Here is a 12,218-nt window from a genome sequence, read left to right on the forward strand (position 1 = left end):
ACAAAAATTAACTGGGCGTGGTGGTGAGCACCTGTAATCCCAGCTACTTGAGAGGCTGAGGCAGGCGAATCACTTGAACCCGGGAGGCGGAGGTCGCAGTGAGCAGAGAATGCGCCGTTGCACTCCAGACTGGGTGACAGAGTGAAACTTTGTCTCAAAAAAAAAAAAAAAAAGAGTATGCGTAGAATTCAGGAGATCCATTAGGGTGTCTCTTAGTATTACCATGCCCTGTGCTTAAGGTCAATGGGAAACTACAATAATCCAGTCCAGGACTAAAAGTGACCCAGACCCTTCAAGAATGAAGGTTTGGATCACTCCACTAGGAAAAAAACCGGGACTTGCTGAGGTGCTTGCTGAAGGCAAAGGGAATACAGAATAGGTAGTAGAAGAAGGTAGTCATCAATACTAGTCACAAACACGTGACCAACGGCAGAAATCAGGACTGTAATTGTCATGAGTATTTCCTCCTTCTTTTGTTGAAAACTTGTTTGTGCATGTGTACACTTGTACTAAGAAAATATCTTCATTTTATTTCCTTTTCCTTTATCATATGACATAAGATTTATTGACTTCATATCAGCATTTAAGTATTATTAACTTTATGTAATAAATTTAAAGACATGTTTTTAATCTGACTGTAATTTTACCTGATGTTTTATTTTCTGATTTTATTATTTCAATAGTTGAAGATGCAAACATATCAAAGTCTTTGAAAACATTTTAACACTTTTATATCATTAAATGACTTGTACAAATATTGGTGGTAATAGGACCCTTGAATTTATTACAGTGCTTAATAAATTTAAATTATAAAAATATATATTCCATATAAATATTTTAAAATAATTTTGTATTTGACATCCAAAACAACATTATGCATCATAATATTTGGTGGAATTTTTTTCTTAATTTTTGTTGTAACATTTTCCTTAAGATATTTTGAAGTATTTTTTATAATATTAATTCCTATTATAGGACTTTTAAACATATTGTTTGTTGTTATTTGTTCTAATATAATTGTGGCTCTATTTATAATGTGCTTATTTTAATATTAGATTGAACAGTATTTTAGGTTTTCTTGAAGTTTTACTATCTCAATCAATCTTATATATGGAGTCATGGTAAAAATCAACTTTTTTTTTTTTTTTACTTTATCTTTAAAGTTATCTGATAGATAAATTATGCAATACATAGGTATTCAAAGTTAAAGAGGTTTTGGGGTGCAAAAAAAAACTGCAAAATGAACTTTAGAAAACATTCTTAAGTACCTTGTTATCAATGCTAAGTACATGTGTGTCAAACAATAGCTCTATAGAGAGAGATATTATATATACATATCAAGCTATACTATAAATAATGATCAATATCAGTGGAGTATGAGTAAAACCACAATTTCAGATATATACATGTCTTGAATACCACAAGGACACATATTTAGCATGACATTTATTTCCCTTTCTAATTCTCTATATTATGAACTGGATGCCTATCGTAAACTGGATGCTTTCTGACCCACCTAGCCATAAAGTGGGTCATGCACAGCAACATTCCATCATCAAATGGAAGTGGTATATATGTGACTGAGCTCAAGTAGGCCTTGAAGGCACAAGTTACATGAGGAAGTGGTTCAAATGCCCATGGTCTCCACTAAACTCTGAATTTTTTCTAAAATTTTTATTTCTGAATATAATTTTAGGTTCTTGTTTTGATCACCAATTGCAATGTATTTAATCAGGCTTTAATAGGGGTATTGGGGTGGAAGTGGAAGCGGCACCACACACCATCACCCCAAGTGATCAACGAGCAAAATTTTTGCTTCCTGTTCCCGCAACATTATGTTCGACTGGCCTAGACGTCTTGGTTCCAGAGGGCGGAAACCTGCCACCAGGAGACACAATAAAATTGTCTATTTAGTTTTAAAAGATAGTAAACTTTTAATTTTAAATAATATTATTCTATTTGGGGTCTCGAAAACTAGCATTCTAATGTACTTTTTTTGGTAAGAACTGTAATGTAGTATGTCTTACTAAAGAAAGTCTCTAGTTCTGAAAACTCTAATGTAGTCTATCTTATTAAAGAAAGTCTCTGGTCCTAGTTAAATGTCTAAATTAATGAAAGTCACATGATGTGTCCTGTGCTCCTCCTATAAAAATATGGACCTTGCCATGAAATATAATTATTAATATATTTATATTTAATGAACTTATAAAATATATAAATAAACTTTCTGAATCAGAGTACAAAATTAAAATTTGATAGAAATAAGAATTTAATTTTCAATAAATAAAAATAAATGTATTTTCAATAAATAAAAAATAAATATTTACATTATAAATATTGATAACACATATCATTGGATAATCAATAAAACTACACATTCAGTTATCAAAATATGTGGGTATCAGGAAATGAGTGCAAAATATGAAATAGAACAATGGTAATAGGTTAGAGATCTCCAAACTGTGTTTCATATGAAAAATGAAAAAGGCTAAAGGACTTTCAGGAGCAGAATTATAGAGTGAGAGGGTTTTCTTGTTTCATAATAAGTCTGGGTAATGCTGCATACTCTATAGTCTTCTTGGAGTTTAAAGCGCTTATAGTCGTGTGAAAAAATATGGAAAAGATCTGTCTTAATAAATCTTTTTTTTAAACTCATTTCATAAACATTTAGTTTTGTAACATTTATCATATCTTTAAAGATCTATTAATGTTTTCTGAATACTTTATTGTATAAAATACAACTTGGGAAGTGTTATAATATTGCATTTACAGCTTGGTACACTGCTGCTATATAAACTGAACATAGTAAACATTTTAAAATTGTTTTTCCACCAAATACAATTATGCCCAACAGTATCTTTAAAGTATGATATGATTACAGGGATGAAACCCCAGAGTAAGAGATGTGACACTCATTTTCCAAGAGGCTTCTGAAAAGTGATTTTGGTTGTTAACTTGTGACAGTCTGGTTCTGGAATGATCCTCCTGACATTTGCTGCCACCAGAATGAATAATGCTGACCCAAACAGCAGGAAATTGTTAAGAACACATTTAAATGGTCTATTTTCAGAGATGAATCACTAAGAAGAAAACGGGACTAATAATTAATTTAAAAAATACTTTTTGATTAATCCTGAGAGTAAAAAGAAATAAAGAAATTAGTTTTCTTTTTTGTGGGTACTTTTTAAAACTTTCCTTCTGAAAGCTGTCTCAGTCACATTTTTTAAATATCTTGTCTAATTTTCCAATCTATTTTTTTTTCTTATTTCCTCTGAACTCTTTGTGCAGAAGGGCATAAAGGCTAGATTTTTTAGGATTTCGCATCATCCAGTATCTTGCTTTAGGTTTAAACTTTTCTCTAAAATTATATTTCATTTTCTGAATATTCAATACTGGCTATTGAGCAGTATCTTTAACACAAATAATGAATGTTAACTAGAAATGTTTACTTTTTCATACCAGCCTATGGTGAGGGTTAGCAAATTTCAAGAAAAACTTTTACTATACAACACTTTTAATCTCTACTCAATTCCAACTAGATTATGTAAAGCAATAGCTTTGTAGTTGTGCAACAGAATCAACCATAAAGCTTGTTAAAATAGTATTCCTAGCTCCCACCCTTAATAAATAAGGTAAATCAGGGTGGAGCCCAGGAGTCAAGTTTATAACAAGTGACCTAGGTTACCCAGACACAGGTGATCACTGTGCCACAATTTTTGAAACACTGGTTTGAAAGGTGGAAGTTAGACTCCTTGTTTCCAGTGAGAAGTTGATGCATTATAAAATTTGCATTTTGAGTTTGATTATGTCTAATTCTCTTTCACCTCAATTTGCCACAGATGACAAGTGGTAAGTAATAATATAAAGTCCTCAAAGAGAAAGGAACACTGTAAATGGAGAAAGATAAATAAAAGTAACAACATTTATTCAACTACTTGTATATACTAAGATTCTTTAATGAGCGTTAAAAAAAAGTAAGTTAAAAATAATATAGAAATTATGGAGATGTGCTCTTAGTAAAAAATAATTTAACTCTGTAATCTAGGGTTAGTGTTGGAATTTTGTTGCGTAGAGCACTTGATGAACTATAAAGTAGAAAGAAATCATTCTTAAAGCAAACAGACCAGCTTGATACAGTAGCTGCTAGAAAACATTACGAGGAACTCTTGATATATTTTGGTGCCCTGATGGAATGAAATCTAAAATTCAGGGAGTTCTTAAAGCAAAATAGATCTTTTAAATTTCTAATGACAACTATGATCCTTCTCATCCACTTCTTCACTCATTTCAGGTTCCCCATTCCCAAGTATCCTTTTAGGAATGCCTACCACGACCCTCATATTAAAAACTGAAAACTTACCTCACATTTTTGTGATCTATCTTTCTTGCTGCATTTAGTTTTTGTTTTTCCTTATTACTTAACAAGCTCATTTACTTGTTCCATTTATGGATTGCAGCACAAAAAATGACCTAAAATTCAGTGGTTAAGAAGATAATACTGTTTTTAATTATCACTCTTGGTCTTTATAAATCATAAATTTAAGAAGAGCCGTGTAGGTGGTTCTGATTCAGGCTTTCTCTTGTACAATAGCTAGAGTTGGAGCATCTGGAGGCTGGTCAGGAATTTCTCTCTTTGGGAAGTCCTACAGCTTCTCCATGGTGCCTCTCAGTCAGGGCTAGTTTAATCTTCCCTACAGCATGGAGGACTTAGGGCTATTGGATTTCTTACATGACACTACAGGGCTCCAGGGTGAGTGCTCCTGCAAAGAAAACAGCTCCTTCACCTTTTGTCACCTATCCTTGGAAGATAGACAACATTACGTGTTTCTGACTACAAAGGAGTTACGACTTTGCCCACGTTCAAGCAGACAGGTCCTGGGCCCCACTTTCTTACTGAAGGAATGTCAGATGATATTACACAATAGCACATGGGAGATGCTGGTGAGCTGTCTTCAGAAAATACAATCAGAAACATCCATTTATTATATTTATGTCTATACCACTGCAACATATGAACACGTGAGAATGTAAGTTACATAAGGACAGAGCCACTTGTGTGTTGTGCTTATCTGTTCATTTATGAAGTTATTAACTTGTATTTTCAAATCAGGCACCTTACTAAAGTCATGAAATAGTGTTTCAGTTATCATCAATAGTGTTGCCACTTGGAATATCTTATAGTACTTACTATACGGTAGACGCTCTTAAATACGATATATATATTCATGAGATATTGATTTGTAATTTGTTTTTCTTATCTCATTGTACTGTGGTACTATTAAAATAATGTTGAATAGTAGAGATGACAACCATATTTTTTCTTAACATGAGTGATGTCCCTATATTCAACAATATATACCACTGTACCAGTGTTACATTTTTTTTTTTAAATGGATCCTCGCTCTGTCACTTGGCTGGAGTACAGTGGCACGATCTCGGCTCACTGCAATCCGCACCTCCCTGCTTCAAGCAATTCTCCTGACTCAGCCAGCCGAGTAACTGGGACTACAGGTGTGTGCCATTATGCCCGGCTAATTTTCATATTTTTAGTAGAGACGGGGTTTCACCATGTTGGCCAGGATGGTCTCAATCTCTTGATCTCGTGATCTGCCTGCCTTGGCCTCCCAAAGTGCTGGGATTACAAGTGTGACTCACCATGCCCTTCTCCATTAATACTATTTTATTCCCCCTTTTTAAACTGTCTGGTACAAGTGAATCACTTTGAAATATTTTTACATTTATTTTGCATTGTTGAATTTATCACTTACTCATGTCAACTTTAAGACAGATATCCGTGAGCACAGGAATAGGGTGTCCTAAGTTCTTCAGGTTTGTATATGTATTTAAAGCTTTATACATTAAATATAATAATACATATTAACTGCTTATTAAGTTGCCTGTTACATAAGAAATAGATGATTTATAAAAACCATTGTTCTTTTTTCTTCCTGTATTATCTGCAATTTGTATTCAAAATGTGTCAACTGTTCTAGCAACTTAATATCAATGAACAAAGCAAACATGCCTGTACTTATATAGCCAAGAAATTCATACAATTTAAAAGTTGATTTGCATAGAATGTAAGTGCAACAATTTAAACTAGAATGCTCTTTGATATTTTCAGAGATCCCACATTTTTATATAATATGCTAGTAAACAAAATTGTTTCATTTTAAAGATGTTTTCTTTATCTGTATATATTTTATTTTTGAAAATACAAAGATAGTGGATGTTAAAGCTCTTAGCCCAAAAATAATAACTATGTGAGGTAATGCTTTTGTGAATTAACTAGATTTAACCATTTCACAACGTATATATACCTTAAAACATCATGATACATGATGGAAACATACAAGGTCATTTGTCAATTACAAAATAAACTACAACCATCTGGTCTTCAACAAGGTTGACAAGAAGAAGCAATGGGGAGAAGACACTCTGTTCAATAAATGTTGCTGAAATAACTGACTAGCAGAAGAATGAAATTGGACCCTTGCCTTTCACCATATACAAAACTTAACTCAAAATGAATTAATGGTTTAAATATAAGACCTCAAACTACAAAAAATCCTTGAAGACAACCTAGCAAATACTCTTCTCAACATTTCTCCTTGAGAAGAATTTTTGGCTAAGTCCCCAAAATAAACTGCAATGAAAGCGAAAAAAACAAGTGAGACCTAATTAAACTGAAGAGCTGCACAGCAAAAGAAACCTACAATAGAGTAAACACAACCTACAGGATGGGAGAAGATATTAGCAAATTATGCGTATGATAAAGACCTAATATTGAGAATATATAGAGAAGTTAAACAAATCAACAAGCAAAATCCAAATAATTCAATTTTAAAAATGGACAAAGAATATGAACAGACACCTCTCAAAAGAAGACATACAAGTGACCAACAAACATGAAAAAATGAAAAAATGCTCAGCATCACTCATAATAAGAGAAATGCAAATTAATACAACAAGATATAATCTCACACCAGTCAGAATAGCTATGAAAAAGCTGAAAAACAACAGGTATTACTGAGGCAGTGGAGAAAAGGGAAAGCTTATAAGCTATTGGTGGGCATGTAAATTAGTCCCTCCACTGTAGAAGGCAGCCTAGAGATTTCTCAAAGAACTTAAAACAGAGCTGGGAATATACTCAAAGAAAATAAATAATGCTACCAAAACAACACCTGCACTCTGATGTCTAATGCTGTACTACTCACACATCTATGGTAGATTGGATAAAGAAAATGTGGTACATACACAGCATGAACTATTACACAGTCATAAAAAAAAAGAATGAAATCATGTCGTTTGCAGCAAAATGGATGGAGGTGGAGGCCATAATCCAAAGCGAATTAACACAGGAACAGAAAACCAAATATTACATCATCTCAATTGTAAGTGGGAGTTAAACATTGAGCGCACATGGACAAAAATATAGGATGAGTAGACACTGTGAACTACTAAAGGATGGAGTATTAAGAAACGACTTATCAGGTATTGATTAAGACACTACTTATCAGGTGTGATGCTCATAACCTGGGTGATGGGATCCATGCGCCAAGCGTCAGAATCACAGAATATTCCTATGTAAAAACATGCACATTTTTCCCCATAAGTAAAAGTTGAAATAAAAATAAATAAATAAATGTTTTATGTAAGATAAAAAATTAATTAAAAAGTTATAAATGTGTTATAGTTGATGCAATAAATGTTACATAGTAAATTAAAATAAACTTTTACATTATCATTTACATATCTAGTGTTATAGTACATAAAATAATATTTTTCAGAAAATATAGCTTTTTCCTTATAAGATGCTATATGAATTTTATTATTTTAATAAGAATAATATAAAAGGTTATAGAAATAGTAATATGAAGAAATTAAAAACAAATTTTCATTATATGGCTTGACTGTATCACTACCCAAATCTCATCTCGATTTCCCACATGCTGTGGGAGGGACCTGGTGGGAGGGAATTGAATTATGGGGGCAGGTCTTTCCTGTACTGTTCTCATTATAGTGAATAAATCTCACGAGATCTGATAATCTCATAAGGGGAAATTTCCCAGCCCAAGCTCTTTTCTCTTATTTGCCACCATGTTAGACATGCCTTCCACCTTCTGCCATGATTGTGAGGCCTCCCCAGCGATGTTGAACTGAAAGTCCATTAAACCTCTTTCTTTTGTAAATTGCCCAGTCTCAGGTGTATCTTTATCAGCAGCATGAAAATGGACTAATACAGTAAATTTTTAACAGTAAAGTGGGGTGCTGCTGAAAAGATACCCCAAAATGTGGAAACAGCTTTGGAACTGGTTAACAGGCAAAGGCTGGAACAGTTAGAATGGCTCAGAAGAAGACAGTAAAATGTGGGAATATTTGGAAATTCCTAGAGACCAGTTGAATGGCTTTGACAAAAATCCTGATAGTGATATGAACAATGAAGTTCCGGCTGAGATGGTCTCAGAGGGAGATGAGAAACTTGTTGGGAACTAGAGCAAAGGTGACTCCAGTTATGTTTTAGCAAAGACAGTGGTGGCATTTTGCCCCTGTTCTAAAGATTTGTGGAACTTTGAACTAGAGAGAGATGATTTAGGGTATCTGGCAGAATAAATTTATAAGCAACAAAGCATTCAAGATGTGACTTGGATGCTGTTAAACCATTCAGTTTTAAAATGGAAACAAGGCATAAAAGTCTGGAAAAATTGTAGCCTGACAATGCGATAAAAAAGAAAACCTTATTTCTGCGGGAAAATTCAAGGTGACCACAGAAATTTGCATAAGTAACGAGGAGCCAAATGGTAATCCCCAAGACAATGAAGACTGTGTCTCTAGGGCATGTCAGATGTCTTCAGGGCAGCCCCTCCCATCACAAACTCAGAGGACTAGGAGTAAAAAGTGATTTCATGGGCCAGGCTCAGGATACCCGTGCTGTGTACAGCCTAGGGACTTGGTGCCCTGTCCCAGCCACTCCAGCCATAGCTGAAAGAGTCCAACATAGAGCTTGGGCCATGGGTTCAGAGGGTGCAGTGCAAGCCAAAATCCTTGGCAGCTTCCATGTGGTTTTGAGCCTGCAAGTAAACAGAAGTCAAGAACTGGCGTTTGGAAAGTTCTATCTGCATTTCAGAGGATGTATGGAAATGCCTGGATGTCCAGGAAGAATTTTGCTGCAGGGGTGGAGCCCTCATGGAAAACCTCTGCTAGGGCAATGCAAAAGAGAAATGTGGGGTCAGAATCCCCCCAGAGAGTCCCTACTGGGGCACCACCTAATGGAGCTGTGGAAAGAGGGCAACCGTCCTTCAGACCCCAGAATGGTAGATCCACTGACAGGTTGCACCTTTTGACTGGAAAAGCCACAACTGTACCACAGCTCATGTCACAGCCATGAAGTGGGCTATACCCTGCATAGCTACAAGGGAAGCTGCCCAAGGTCATGGGAGCTATCTCTTGCATCAGCATGACCCAGATGTGAGACATGGAATCAAGGACATGATTTTGAAGCTTTAAGATTTGACTGCATCATTGGATTTCAGACTTGCATGAGACCTGTAGCCCCTTTATTTTGGCCAATTTCTCCCATTTGGAATGGCTGCATTTACCCAATGCCTGTACCTCCACTGTATGTAGGAAGTAACTAACTTGCTTTTGATTTTACAGCCTCATAGGCAGAAGGGACTTTCCTTGTGTCAGATGAGACTTCGGAATGGACTTTTGAGTTAATGCTGAAATGAGTTAAGACTTTGGGGGACTGTTGGGAAGGCATGATTGGTTTTGAAATGTAAGGATGTGAGATAGAGGGGCCAGGGGTGGCATAAGATGGTTTTTCTGTGTCCTCACCCAGATCTCATCTTGAATTTCCACATGTTGTGGGAGGGACCTGATAGTAGGTAACTGAATTATGGGACCAGGTCTTTCCCATGCTGTTCTCGTGATATAAGTCCCATGAGATCTAATGGTTCTATAAAGGGAAGTTTCCCTGTGCAAACTCTCTTGTCTTGTCTGCCATCGTGTGAGACGTGCCTCTCACCTTCTCCCATGACTTTGATCCCTCCCCAGGGCTGTAGGTCCATTAAATGGTAAGTCCATTAAACCTCTTTCTTTTGTAAATTGCCCAGTCTCCAGTATGTCTTTATCAGCAGCATGAAAACAGACTAATACAGACTATAAAATTAAAGGTATTATAAAATAAATAACTATATCTCTTCCCATTGTTTCTATTCAATAAATAAATATTTTAAAAGTGCCTACTTTATCCAAGATACCGTGTGAGGCAATGTCAAAAATATGAAAAGAATACATTTTCAATGACACAATAGGGCTTATCATAGAGCAGAAGAAAGATGAAATACAACAACAACAAAAAAAAAAAATCAAAGAAAAATCATGTTAAAAAATTGTGCAAAAGTGTTGATATTAAAATATAATACTAAAATAGAGAATACTAAAAAGAATATATTTAAATAGAATGGCAGAGATTACTTGATATTCCACAAATATATCTCCATTTCCTTCTTTGTAGTAGAACTCCTAGAGATTAGATGAGCACGTGAGCACTCAGAAAAAAGACTGACTTTATATATTTTCTTTGACATTCATAGTGGCTATCTTGAGCAACTTCTAGCAGAGGAAGAGAAAGACAAGTTTCTCCCCTTTATCTTCTACCTCCCATGTGATTGTGATGTTAGATCTGAAGTAATCCTTTTAAACCATGAAATGGGAGCCACATGTTGAAAAAGTAAGAAGAGAAAGAGGTAAATGGTTAGGTCATGGATGACTGTGAAGCTACTAAGTTCCCCCAAGACCCCCTATCAGGAGTTTTATATGAGACAGAAATAATTCCTCAAAGTTAAATCATAGGACATCAAAAAGAATCAGTCTAGTTAAAAAAATATATGTATATTGTGATGGAGTAACAAGAGCAAGGAGAAATAAGACATACAAAGGCAGGAAAGAGCTTTGCCCTAAAGGAAAGCAAATTCAGTGGATCAAACTCAGTGTATTAATGAGAAGGGATTAAAGTATAGAATTTTTAAAAATGTTAGGAAGATGCACACAATTCATTCATCAATGACATATTTATTCAACACCTACTCTGTATTTGCTGTTTTAAGTTTAGGAATATGATGCTGAACAAGCCAGAAAAGATCCTTTTTTTGTCACTGTACTCCCCTTTAGAGAAAGAGTAAATGATAAATAAATATGATACAGGCTAAACATGTTTGATTTCTAGGATACAGGGGGCTCTTGGTTCAAGTAGTCAAAGAAGCTCTGTTTAAGAAACTAGATTTAAGCAGAGACTTATATGAAAAGAGTAAAACAGCCATGTTAAAAGGAGTAAGAGCAGAGGTTTGGAATAAATGGCAATTGGTGGTATTGAACTATACAGGAATCAGATAGGATTGTCTATTAGTGCAAGAGATTTTAGAATTCAATGTGAAATAATTTGAGAGTCCTACCAGTGAACTCATATTATTTGAAATATCAATCTACTTCTTACCTGGAGAATGGAATAAAGAGCATAAAGATACCTAGTAGAGGATGCACTGTACCATGATGAAAGATGTTTGCTTGGGAAAGAAAAGTGATTGTAAATATAGAGATAAAATACATAAATTCAAGATGTATTTTGATTTAAAAACAGGACATGCTGCCTTTGATTTCAGCTGTGACTTGCAAAGTGTTTAGAAGTTAGTCCTGACTTTACAATAAGAAATAGACTGACTTTCAGAATAAATATCGATATCAGTAGTGGCCACATAACAACTAAATATCAACAAACTTTATTAGATGGGTAAGAGAATGAGATTGCAGAGTAAATCACTAATGCCAACTCTTGAGATTTGGATCTATCCAGACAGTCACAACTGAGATCTGCTTATGTGGCACAGATGCCACCATTTGCCATAAACTGGTAGGAATATCAGCAGTGTATTGACAAGTTACTGGAAGCTGAATGCAGACTAGCATGAGACTGAAAAATTCCTGGGATCTGTATTCCTGGTGATTTCCTACATACTTGCAGATTTTTTTTCTTCACGCATCTGACAAGGTTTTCAAGGGGATCAGAGAAAGCTCCCCAGGTAAAATCACCAAGAAAAATAAAAAAAGTAGCCTTTATGAAACCTACCCAGACTCTTTACCCTAACAAAGGCCTGACTTCCAGGGGAAAGTGCTTCACCACAGTGGAATCTGAAAACCTTAACCTAATAGAGTAACGA

Source organism: Mandrillus leucophaeus, unplaced genomic scaffold (genome assembly GCF_000951045.1).
Source record: "Mandrillus leucophaeus isolate KB7577 unplaced genomic scaffold, Mleu.le_1.0 Scaffold47, whole genome shotgun sequence".
Taxonomy (NCBI): domain Eukaryota; kingdom Metazoa; phylum Chordata; class Mammalia; order Primates; family Cercopithecidae; genus Mandrillus; species Mandrillus leucophaeus.